This window comes from Lutra lutra, chromosome 14 (genome assembly GCF_902655055.1).
Source record: "Lutra lutra chromosome 14, mLutLut1.2, whole genome shotgun sequence".
NCBI classification, from domain to species: domain Eukaryota; kingdom Metazoa; phylum Chordata; class Mammalia; order Carnivora; family Mustelidae; genus Lutra; species Lutra lutra.
In genome coordinates this window covers 36,224,406-36,237,815 of record NC_062291.1, presented here as the reverse complement: position 1 = coordinate 36,237,815, position 13,410 = coordinate 36,224,406, and the positions used below count along the sequence as shown (strand labels likewise).

The window sequence follows — 13,410 nt, the reverse complement described above, 5'->3', positions numbered from 1 at the left end:
AAAAATATTAATTAAAATTTTATGTCAGGAAAGGTGTATTTTAAAACGCTCTTTATCTATATCTTAAAAGTGTTAATAAAAGCCTTTTAAAAATAGATTTATGCCTTCTAGATAAAAGTATAAGCAAGGACATGGATGCTTACATAGGAAATTGATTTGAATGGTGCACAAGAGAGTGAAGGAGTACACAAAGAGCAAAAGAAGTTAAAGTCGGAAAGGACAGTTAAGTCAAGAATGCAAAAGGTCTTGAGTGGCAGGTGAGGAGTTGATTAGGTGGGGTGGGAACACATGATGGATAATGAAGATTTCTTTGAAAGAAAGGAATAACAACCTTTTATGAAAATTTAAAGAAAAGTTAATTTGGACAACAATAATTCAACAACAGTCAAAGCAGAAAAGAAAAACATAAAGTAGAGAACAAGAGGAAGGCAAATGAGGACAGTAAGTGATGACAGAAATCCAACAGGGAAAGTTTTGAGAAGATATTTAAATGTACCCAATGCTATCAACAGATAGAGAAAGAATGAGCAAAACCCACTGGATTTGATGATTAAGAGAAAGTACTTATGGGATAAAGGTAGAACAAACAAACAAAAAAGTCAGCTGTTAAAGAATGAAAGAATGGTGAGAAAGTAGGGGTAAAGATTATAAATTATTTTGGAAGATTTATCAATAGAAAAATAATAGACTCATCTGAAATTTACTGAGCAATTATTGTGTTCCAGGCAATACACTAAAAAGCTTTTTATGTATATTAACCCAGTTGTTATCATTTTCCTTATACCAAACCTATGAGGTAGATACTGTTATTCTCTCTTTTTTTTTTAAAGATTTTATTTTATTTGACAGACAGAGATCACAAGTAGGCAGAGAGGCAGGCAGAGAGAGAGAGGAGGAAGCAGGCTCCCTGCCAAGCAGAGAGCCCAATGCGGGACTCGATCCCAGGACCCTGGGATCATGACCTGAGCCGAAAGCAGAGGCTTTAACCCACTGAGCCACCCAGGCGCCCCTGTTATTCTCATTTTTATCATGATAAAGGCAAAATGTCCCCCTGGGTCATACAGTTTATATTGTGATGGAGCTTAGATTCAAATGACGAGATATAATGCCCCTAGTTTGAATAGGTAATTGAAAAGAGAAGAGAAGAAAGATATTTTACTGGGGGAGAGGAGAGTTGTTTTTAAGAACAATGCTAAGTTGGAGTATTTTTGATCTTTAACAAGAAGGATCTACTGCAGAAAGAGAAGAATGAAGAAGCAAGACAGGGAGGATAATTAGAAAAAACAAGGAACCAAAGAAGTTAGGGCAGTGGGAACCAGCAGGAAAGAAGAATTAGCTTATAAACGGAAGAAATAACCTTGAAAATGTAAAGGAAATGTCTTTTAAAATGGTAAAAAGGGCTACTGAAACATTCAATTACAACTGAGGGACTACCACTTCCATCATGTAAACTTTAAAAGTTCTAAAAAGAAAAAAATATTTTTTTCTATTACTTTCAAATTGAATGTTAAAAGAATATTTAAAAAATTAACTATGAGGTAGGAGTCATGTATACTTGGACTTGCAGGGCTTATTGCCTTTATGAATTCTGAGATATTAAGAGAGAATTCTACATACAATTGTTTCTTATTGCTAATGAAATTCTAATAAAAATGGTTCCTTATTATAATGGCATAATATTTTCTAATTCTTTAAAAATCCCAATCCATTAATTCTTTACCAATTTTCAACTGTTCTAAAAGGTAACAAGTCTTAGTCTTAGGTAACATTATTTTTTAAATATTTTCACCTTACTTTTTTAACCAACTACCACGTCACTTGCAAACTATGAACATCCAAGCTGTTTCCTTTGCTATTTTTGTCACTTGGAGAATTAAAATGAACAGTTTATATAGCATCTTGTCTCCATAGTAATATGTATGTACTTGCTTTTTAGTCTTTCATTTAATGAGGAGTGTTTAAAGCTAACCTCCCTCCCATTTCTCCCCAAAGTGTTCCAGCATGAAATAAAAACCTCCCAGAGCTAGCATTCTGCCAGCTGTGGATTAACCACAGACAGCCACAGAATGGTCTACACAAATAGTAACCTGGTCAAATAATTAGGCTTCTCACCAACTTTGGACTGAAAATTTGATCTGTGCTAAAATACATCTGATTGTAATTTAAGGTACTGAACAGTATGCCCCTGGAGTCCAAATCTGGCCTCATTCCAAATGTGTGTATGTGTGTTTTACTTTAAAATGCAACATAAGAGTATTGTGATGTGGACAATATAACTTCCATTTTGTCAGTTTTACAAAGAATATATAAAAACTATCAGCTTTTAAATGAGGAAAATTCACAATTTAAATTCCATTTTTGAATAGTTTCTTGTTTTACTTTAAGTAAATATTTAGTATTTAAACAATTTAGGATTTGTGTTCCGTTATAGTGCAAAGACTTAAAATGGATGCCAACCATAATTTTTCTTCCTAGATTTATACCCTTTGCTAGGCCACATGTTCTAGACTGTATTATCACCAAAATAATAACAGTACCATTATAAATTTTTTTTAAAGTGTTAGGTTTGCAATAAAAACAGGCCAATAGTTTATATGGCTATAGTTTAGAAAAATACTCTATATAATCAACAAATTCTTGTGATTTTTCTAATTAGGGATTTCAGTCTATATGATAGTTAATCCTATGAGTCTTTGTCCCTTTGAGCACCCCAAAACAAAGCAGATTCTAACATTTAAGAGATCTGATAATATTAATCAGTATCGAGAGTGAGGCAAGACAATTTTATCTATTAAAATGATAAATAAAACAGAACAAGAAGGTAGGAAGAGGAGTGATGGGGAAAGACTAAGGCAGAGCCAAAGAACCATTTTTGCATAGCCAGACTTAATGCTTAGAAATCTCAAATACATGTGTTTGAACTGCACAGGTCGACTTATACATGGATTTTTTGGGAAAAAACAGCACAGACCTATAAATGTATTTTCTCTTCCTTATAATTTTCTTAATAACATTTTCTTTTCTCTAGCTTACTTTATTGTAATACATATTTAATAGACTGTTTATGTTATTGGTAAGGCTTCTGGGTAACAGTAGTTAACTACAATCAGTAGTTAAGTTTTGGATGAGTCAAAAGTTATATGCAGAGTTTTGACTGTGCAGGGTGTTGGTACCCCTAACCCCTGTGTTCTTCATGAATCAACTGTATATAAATTTGTCATCCAACTACTCTAATGGTTTCTTAGTGTAGTAGTTTGATTTTTTAAAAGATTTATTCATTTATTTATTTGACAGAAAGAGAGAGAGAGGGAGTGTGAGCACAGGCAAGGGGAGAGGGAGAAGCAGTTTCCCCGTTAAGCAGGGACCATGCGGGGCTTGATTCCAGACCCTGGGGGATCATGCCCCAAATGCAGACACTTAACTGAGACACCCAGGTGCTCCTCTTGGTGTAGTTTAAACGCTACACAGGAGGATGTAAGAAATTAAACTGCTTAATATACTAAAGGATTAAAAAAGGAATTGTTCTTGTTCTTTACCAGTATTTACTTTAATTCAGGAAAATGCTTTGGGGTTCTTTTTAATTGTCCCTACCTAAGAGCACAAATCCTTTTTATTATTTCCATTAACAATTATCTAAAGAATAGAGGTGTGTGCGTGTGCACACGTGCTCATCATATACATTGTAAATTCTAGGGATTTTTGGAACTATAAAAATAAAAGCAGACAAAAGACCATGAAAAATGTCTACAGTAAATATGACACAGGGTTAATATGTTTAGACTATAAAGAGCTTTAAAAATAGATGAAGAGGGGCGCCTGGGTGGCTCAGTGGGTTAAGCCGCTGCCTTCGGCTCAGGTCATGATCTCAGGGTCCTGGGATCGAGCCCCGCATCGGGCTCTCTGCTCGGCAGGGAGTCTGCTTCCCTCTCTCTCTCTGCCTGCCTCTCTGCCTACTTGTGATCTCTCTCTGTCAAATAAATAAAATAAAATCTTTAAAAAAAAATAGATGAAGAATTAAACAAACATGAGGACACCGAAGATAAATGAGCCAAGAACATGAAAACGCATTCCATTAAAAGTGAAAAAGAAATATCCATTAAAAGTGAAAAAGAAGAAGTAAATAAATATATAGACAACTATTCCTTCCTAGCAATTAAAGAAACAACATGGTGAATAAAGTTTCCTCAGTGATGAAGAAAGGTTGGCAAAATTCATACATTAATACTGTCGGTGTGAGTGCAACTGACACTGTTTCTCAGAAAATAATTTGAAAATACACATGAGGAAGCACAAACAAATATCTACTCTTTGATCCAATAATTCTATTTTGAGAGTCTACTTTAGGGAAATAATCTAAAATATGGGAAAATACTCATTCATGGACATATCAGTATACTATTTGTTTTACTCAAAACCTGGAAACAATGTAAATATTTAATGATTGACTATTTCTAATTTTTTTAAAAGATTTTATTTATTTATTTGACAGAGATCACAAGTAGGCAGAGAGGCAGGTAGAGAGAGGGGGAAGCAAGCTCCCTGCTGAGCAGAGAGCCTGATGCGGGGCTCGATCCCAGGCCACTGAGATCATGACCTGAGCGGAAGGCAGAGGCTTTAACCCACTGAGCCACCCAGGTGCCCGATTGACTATTTCTTAATAGGCACGAAAGAACTGGCATATTCCTTCTACTTTTCCACTGTAAATCTGGCTGTTGATTGTTTAAAATGTGGCTAGTTAAAAAAAAAAAGTGACTAGTTCAACTGAAGATCTGAATTACAAATTTTATTTAATTTTAATTTAAATATAAAAAGACATGTAGCTAATGAGTACGTGCAATGTGCTCTAGCCAGTGTGACTATGGAATCCGATTTTTTTTAAAAAAGATTTTATTTATTCATTTTACAGACAGAGATCACAAGTAGGCAGAGAGGCAGGCAGAGAGAGAGAGGAGGAAGCAGGCTCCCTGCTGAGCAGAGAGCCCGACGTGGGGCTCGATCCCAGGACCCTGGGACCATGACCCGAGCCAAAGGCAGAGGCTTTAACCCACTGAGCCACCCAGGCGCCCCTATGGAATCCGATTTTAATTTAATTTATTTAAATGTAGAAATAGAAGCTCTGGATAATATTTTTCTGCTAAACATAATTTTATTGCTTTGGTAGGACTACATTTAATTTTGATCATTGACAACTGAGTGACTGAACTGACTGCTGTAAATTTAAGATAGACATCAATTTTAAAGGCTTAGTATGAACAAAAGATTGTAAAAAAAATAATTTTATATAATTACATGTTGAAATGAAAAATTTTAGATATATTAAGTTAAATAAAACATATTATTAACATTAATTTTACCTGTTTCTTTTTACTTTTTCGATGTGGCTACTAGAAAGTTTTCAACTATATGTGATTTATATTTCCACTGGACATTGATGCTCTAGAGAATACTTTGAAAAAATTTAAAATTATGATTATGGAAAAATTTTGATTATGAAAACTAAGTAGAAAAGTGGAAAACGTTTATACCACATAAATGTTATATGAAGCATAAAGCATACAAACAGTGTGTACAAAATATGTTTATAAACTACACTAAATCAAAAAGAAAAAACTGAAAGAGAATACACTCAGAGTAAAATGGTTAAATGTGAGTAGAAAAATTATGGATAATTTTAATTTTTTAATTTTTCAAATTTTGGTGATGCCATTAAATTCTCTTCTGATAAAAATTATTAAAAGACAAATTATTTAGTTACTTATAGTAAATCTCTACACAAACATGTTTATAAACAGAGAGAAGTTTACTTCAAGAAACAAGAGTCAGAACAGATAAACAGCTGAGATTAAGTCTATTTTACTTCTCTAAGTAGATGGCAAAAAAGGGGAAAAAACTAAATATGAGACTGGTGGCTTTGGTAAACCTAAATCACTATTTATAATAGCAAAAGAGAAAATTAAGAAGGAAGTGTGGTAACAGAAAAATATTTAGCCAACTAAAGAGTGCCCCCAAACCCAGACTACCAATGATGAGAGGGCTGAGAGTTCCAGATGCTGTGTCTGAAGACATACCACTGTTGTCTGCTCTAAAGAACATACTTAGTCTGTTTTCCATAGCATGAGGAAGGTGCCATAGTAATACCTTTCAGAGAATGAGGTTGAAAGAATGAACAAATGAGAAGCCAAAAAACAAATACAACAACCAAATAGCATGTTTTCTTCTTAATAGGATCTACATGTTTTGTAAATCTCCCAGAGAGTGTGAAATGTATTTCCTTATAGGAGAGGGAGGATCAAATATGAATTATGACAAAGCATAGTTCCTATGTGCTTGTAAGGAAAATACTGACTTTGACAACATCAAGATAATGTATAAATAGTTTATAATTACAATGTTATGATATGCACTACTTCATACCAATGACAGCAATAGAATCACTAAAAGAAAAGAGCCAGAACAAATGCATTAGCAAATACCCAGACTGAATATAATGGAACAATGGAACATAATTTACCTAGGCCTTCCCACCTATGTGGCTTCCTTTTGGAAGCATCAATGAAATCACTCATTCTACATATATTTTAGTCTTTTTAGGGATTAAAATACCTGCAATCTTAACTATTCTATGAATGCAAAAGTTAGCTTTTCTTCCATCTGAAATAATCCCCTGAAAAAGCATGTAATAGGAGGCAGCAAGACATAGTGGGAAGAAGATAGGTTTTAGGGGGACATACATAGCATATTAATCACAGCTTTCTGGAAGTAAAAGGCAGTGTCAGGCATCCTGCAAGTCCATTTCTAGGGGAAAAGATAAGGCAAATGTGGTAAATGCACACTATTATATAGAGATTAAAAGCAATAAGCTAGAAATATATACATGAGATTGGACAAGCTATATAGTTCATACTTTTATATATTGTGTATAATGTAAACATGCACCTAAAAAATGATACATTTTTCAAGGATATAAAACTCATATCAAACACAGTAGAGTTCCCATGGTGTGAAGAGGAATGGGATTAAGGATCAGGAATGATAGGAAAAATAAAATAATAGGAAAGCAGCCATGTCTAAGCCAGATGAAAATAATCTCACAGGATTTATTCAATTCTCAGCACCAGAGAGTTTAAACAAACCAGTATACTTACTTACTTGCTTGCTTATTTATAACCATATTACACTCAACATGGGGCTTGAAATCATGACCCTGAGATCAAGAGTTGCTGTTCTACCGACTGAACCAGCCAGATACCCCAACAACATATTTTTCAACAGTTTTGCCAATCTGACTACTATTTAACTGTGCTTTGAGGTTATGTAACCTCTCTAGGCCTCACCTCATTGTTCTCATCTGAAAACTGGGAATGGTAATACCTATCAATGTCATCGTAAGAACTAAATGAGTGCTTAACACAATGTTTGTCATGTTATATGTGCCTCACATGTTTCCATTTTATTATTACTATTTCTATAGTAATATGAAGAACATTAGAAAGTTCTGTTTTGTTTTTGCATGATGGTGAGTTCTGCAGTTATAACTCTTAGTTACAATACTGAACAAAAGTATGCTCTTTAACATCGATATACAGTTTGGTATTTCCTTTGAAATATAAATACATAAAATCCATCATTCCCTTTCCAAAAGCTTTGCCTCCTCTCTTTCCTTGATTTAATCATCCTATATCCTGCTGACAGATTAATCACCCTAATCACTCTTCTTTTCCTAGCAAATTAAATCCAAATGCCTCACACCCAAGCATTCAAAACTCTCCACAAAATATTCCAATTTCCACATTAAACCAGCTGCAACCTCCATTACTCTACAACACATGTCCTTGCTTCAATCATACAGAATGATTCGCTTCTACCAAAATGAGCCTTCTGAGTCTTTATGTTGTTCTATCAGAAATATCCACTACCTCTACCTGTTGGAATTTTACTCCTTCATCAGGGCCCATTTAAATCTAAACTTAAATATGAATTTCATCCCACAAAGACTTAACTACATTCCCACAAAGATGTACTCATTCCTCTTTGAACATCCTTAATATGTAATATGAATTTCATTTTGTTTATTTTTAAACAACTTGCATTTGCCTTATCTCCTTTACCTGACTGTAAGTAACCTTAAGGGCCAGTGTATTTTTTTTTAAAGATTTTATTTATTTATTTGACAGAGAGAGATCACAAGTAGACGGAGAGGAAGGCAGAGAGAGAGAGAGAGGGAAGCAGGCTTCTTGCTGAGCAGAGAGCCCGATGTGGGACTCGATCCCAGGACCCTGAGATCATGACCTGAGCCGAAGGCAGCGGCTTAACCCACTGAGCCACCCAGGCGCCCCAACCAGTGTATTTTTTAAAGTGTTTGCTCCAGTACAAAGCATAGTGTGTACAATATACAGATAATTTAAAAATACTGGTTAAATTTTTATTGAGAGTCTATCTAGATTCCCACATAACTGAAATGCTATTTTGAAAAAAAGAAAAGAAAAAAGAACTGCTGCATTTTCACATGCTAAGAGAAGAGTATATTCATTTCAGAGTTGAACAACTCTTTAGTTCATTTTTTTAAAAAGATTTTATTCATTTATTTGACAGCAAGAGAAACAGTGAGAGAGAGAGAACACAAGCAGGGGGAGTGGGAGAGGAAGATGTAGGCATCCTGCTAAGCAGGGAGCCTGATGCAGGGCTCAATCCCAGGACCCTGGGATTATGACCTGAGCCAACGGCAGACAATTAATGACTGAGCCACCCAGGTGCCCCGCAACTCTTTAGTTCAGAGGATCTGAAACTTTGTCAATTCCCAGCACCCTTAGGGTATAAGTAATTTTTTTTTCATGGTGCTGTAAGATAGGCCTAACAGTTCTGGTTTTTTGTTTGCTTGTTTGTTTTTAACGTCCAAAATACCTAAGTACCGATAATCCTAACTACTTAACAGCTGGTTTGAGAAAATAATACATATAAAATTTACAAAACATTTTTTACTTAAAAAATAACCACAATAGGGCGACTGGGTGGCTCAGTGGGTTAAAGCCTCTGCCTTCGGCTCAGGTCATGATCCCAGGGTCCTCGGATCGAGCCCCACATCGGGCTCTCTGCTCCGCGGGGAGCCTGCTTCCTCCTCTCTCTCTGCCTGCCTCTCTGCCTCCTTGTGATTTCTGTCTGTCAAATAAATAAATAAATCTTAAAAAAAAAATAACCACAATACTTATTAATGGGATATGTGTACAACTCCTTAAAGCCTTGGATTGAAATTGAATAGTGTAACCCTCATTTCCTGTTCTACCCTGATATTCAGGAGGTACTTGTTTTTTTAAACCATGGCAACCAATCCCAAAACAACCAATCCCCAAAATTCCCAAATCCCAATTCCTTAAGATATCATCCTAAGAAAGGAAAGGAATGTATCACTATCTAATGTTGTAATTGTGTATTACTCTGACATAAAATATTCTATAGCACTCTTGTGAATTTGCTGCAGTACCCTGGGGTGTCTCATTGCATAGTTTGGGAACTACGGATTTAGTTGAAGAAAATACCTTGATGAGCACTTTTATTTGAAAGAGCTGAAGTTCTTCTTGGGTATGATTCAGAGTACTTAGAAAATGGAAATAATTTACTCTACACAAGAGAAGTAAATCTGAGTATAAGGATAGCATTCTGGGGAGTAGAGGTAAGAGGATTTTATAGAAATGGATCCTGACTAGATGATGGCTGTGGGGTACCCCGAAAATAAAATACAACTAATGAAAACTTGCCTGTGGCTGGGATGCCCTAACAACTTTTGTAATGATGATACCTAGTAATCAATTTTCATTTGTTTTCTAACCTACGTAGTTATAATCCCTCTCTGCTAACTTAAACCTTCCATAAAAATTAGTTCTTCACCTTCAAAATACATGTAAATAATTTTTTATTTTATGCTCAATTAAGTTTGAATTTAATTATTATTTAATTAATTTAATTATTTATTAATTTAATTTAATCTAATTATTTGAATTTAATTATTATTTTTGTCCTTAAATCCCGTGTTTAATGTCCAATAATTTTTTAAAAAAGATTTTATTTATTTACTTGAGAGAGAGAGAGAGAGAGCAGAATGAGAGAGAGAAAGAACACAGGAACAGGCTGGGAGGGGCAGAGGGAGAGGGAGAAGCAGACTCCCAGCTGAGCAGGGAGCCTGACCCAGGGCTCAATCCCAGGACCCTGGGATCATAACCTGAGCTGAAGGCAGACTTTTAACTGACTGAGCCACCCAGGCGCCCATATCCAATCACTTTTTAACTCTGTAGTAACTCTTACAACTATGCTATCTTTCTCATTAATACAACATTAGTACTAACTTCCCATAAATATACCCTCATTACTTTATAAACACTACTGCAACAGTTTCCTGTTTTGGCAAAATTCCTTTGCTCAAAGACCTTAAATGGTTCATTTCCTAATAATACATTTAAGTTCCCGACAGGGCATTCAAAATCCTCTAATCTGTCTTTCCTATATTACCTCTGATAATTCACCTTCATGAAACTCTTATTCTGATCACATGGGCCTTCTATGTAGTGTAAGTAGAAATCCTATATTTTCCTATATACTTTCATTTGCTGGTGATATTTATTCACTCTCTAGAATCTGTTTTTAACTTCCACTTAGTCAACAAAAGTAAGGGCTGGCAAATGTTTTCTGTTAAAGGTCCAGTAGAAAATACTTTGGGTTGGTGGGGCATATGATTTCTACTGCAATACTCAACTCTGCTATTGTACCACTAAAGCAGTTATAGACAATACATAAAAGACTGAGGGTGGCTGTGTTTGAATAAAACTTTATTCACAGTAATAGCCAGTGGGTGAAATCTGGCCCAAGGGTCATACTTTGCGGACTCTTGAACTAAAAGAAAAGAAAGAAATACATACTACTAAGTGGAAATGAAAACAACCACTAAGATAAAAAGGAAGTTGGTAGAGAATATTAGCAGGAAATCCAATGTTGGGCAATAATGAGATTTAGCTTCTTCTTAATAATAAACAGTGAAGAAAATGAAGGTTAAAGTAGATTTAGAGAGAGAATGAAATCATAATTACATTTCCTAATGTCCTATCTTGAATTGAGGACATCTATTTTCTGAAGCTAGCACTAAGACAACACAAGTCGCTCACATTGGAGTGTGACACCCAATTTCAATAGGATACTGATATCTTGTTTTGGTAGTTGTTGCTACCCATCTCCACCCCTCAGTCCCACTCAGTGCTTCTCCCTAGAAGTAGGGGAAGTGGTGGAATGTGTTAATAAGGCTAACCAATGTTTTTGAAGACAATTTTTGAATTTTTAAAAACAAGTCATCATTGGAGTGCCTGGTTGGCTCAGCCGACAGAGCAAGAGACTCTTGATCTTGGATTCATGAGTTCAAGTCCCATGTTGGGCATAGAGATTACAAACAAACGAATCACAATCGTGGTAGAAGGTTGGGGTTCACAAACCAGGCAACTGCAGACTACAATTAAAATACAGGGTGGCTCCTTTGATTGGCAAGGTGTTCCAGAGAGGAGTGCTCTTTCAATTCAAACTTTGGTCTGCTTCTTGGCAAATTACTAAAATAAACACTCCTATTCTTACTTCTTAAAAGAGTAAGTGGCACAAATGAGCTATCTTTATCTTGATTTTTATGTAGAAGTAAAAACTGGAGTAGTATGTCCCCCTAAAATGTAAAAAATAGCAACAGATAATGTAGTAGCATGTTATAGTTTAAAAAGAGAAATGAGGGGCGCCTGGGTGGCTCAGTGGGTTAAGCCGCTGCCTTCAGCTCAGGTCATGATCCCAGGACCTGGGTTCGAGCCCCGCATCGGGCTTTCTGCTCAGCAGGGAGCCTGCTTCCTCCTCTCTCTCTGCCTGCCTCTCTGCTTACTTGTGATTTATTTCTCTCTGTCAAATAAATAAATAAAATCTTTAAAAAAAAAATAAAAAAAAATAAAAAATAAATAAAAAGAGAAATGACTAGACTAGAAATTCTAGCCTAGGTTTTAGACAAGCTACTTTGAAACACTTGAGCAATATATTTAATCTTGATGAGCTTTGGTTTCTTCTATTACAATAGACAAAAGGTTGGCTGGATGATCTGCAGTAGCCCTTCCATTCTCAAAAACAACAGAATTCAGGGATGTGTGGCTGTCTCAGTCACTAGAGCATGCAACTCTTGATATTCGCATTGTGAGTTCAAGCCACACACTGGGTACAGAGTTAACTTAAATAAATAAAGAGGACATTAAAAACAAAACAAACTCAAGTTTAAAATTAACAACTGTTAACTAAGGTGAAATTCAGATAACATAAAATTAACCATTTTTATTTACCTTTTTAAAAGATTTATTTATTATTAGAGAGAGAGAGTGTGTGAGCATATGTTGGGGTAGGGAGAGAAGAGTAGGCAAAGAGGGAGAGAGAATCTCAAGCAGACTCCCTGCTGAGAGCAGGGCCCAACTCAGAGCTTGATCCTATGACCCTGAGATCATGACCTGAGCCAAAATCAAGAGTTGCCACTTAACCAACTGAGTCACCCAGGTGCCCCAAAATTAATCATTTTAAAGTGAACAATTCAATGTCATTTAGTATATTAACGGTGTTGTACAACCATCACCTCTGTTTAGTTTTCAAACATTTTCATCATGCCCAAAAAGAAACCCCTACTCATTAAAAAGTTAGTCCTAGCCACTGGCAACTGTTAATCTGTTTTTTGTTTCTATGGATTTATGTATTCTGGGTTTTCATATATCATACATTATATGATCTTTTATATCTGGCTTCTTTCACTTAGCATAACATTTCTGAAGTTCATTCATGTTGTAGTATGTTGTATATTTATTACTTTTTTTGGCGGAATAATATTCCATTGCAAAGATATCTCAAAATGTGTTTATCTATCTATCCGGTTAGGGACATTTGGCTTGCTTCCATAACTTATTTTTTTCCCACAATATTTTTAGAAGCAATAAATAATATACATGTACATATCAAAAGTGTACTTCAAAGACAGGAAAGAGCTAAACTGTCAATAAATGCACTAATGCTGACCCTGACATCTTCTCCTTTGTGCTGCCAGCATGTCAAAAGGAAAGGATTGCTTTTAGACTTGAATAATTTATTTATTGCTAAAGCCAACTCTGATTGCTAACTGATTTGTATCCAACCACTCACAACAGTAGCACAAGAAGTAAAAAAGGTATAGATAACTCATGACACTAGCTATGAAAACTGTGGGAGGCCACGGTAAGGCTTGAGACGAGAACCAAACCAGGCCCTGACTTGTGCCTCCTTTAAATGCTGAATAGCCGAACAAAAGGCTTAGGTCGATAAAGTCGAGTAGCACTGAGAACGGGTCTATGCTATGTGTTGTGTGCTCGCCTACGTGACTTCCCACACATC

General features: G+C 35.5%; 1 protein-coding gene across 3 annotated transcripts in view; it reads right to left on the bottom strand.

The window, feature by feature from the left end:
- ADK (adenosine kinase) overlaps positions 1-13,410 on the bottom strand; it is a 534,854-nt gene that overhangs the window by 172,966 nt on the left and 348,478 nt on the right. The window lies entirely within an intron of this gene.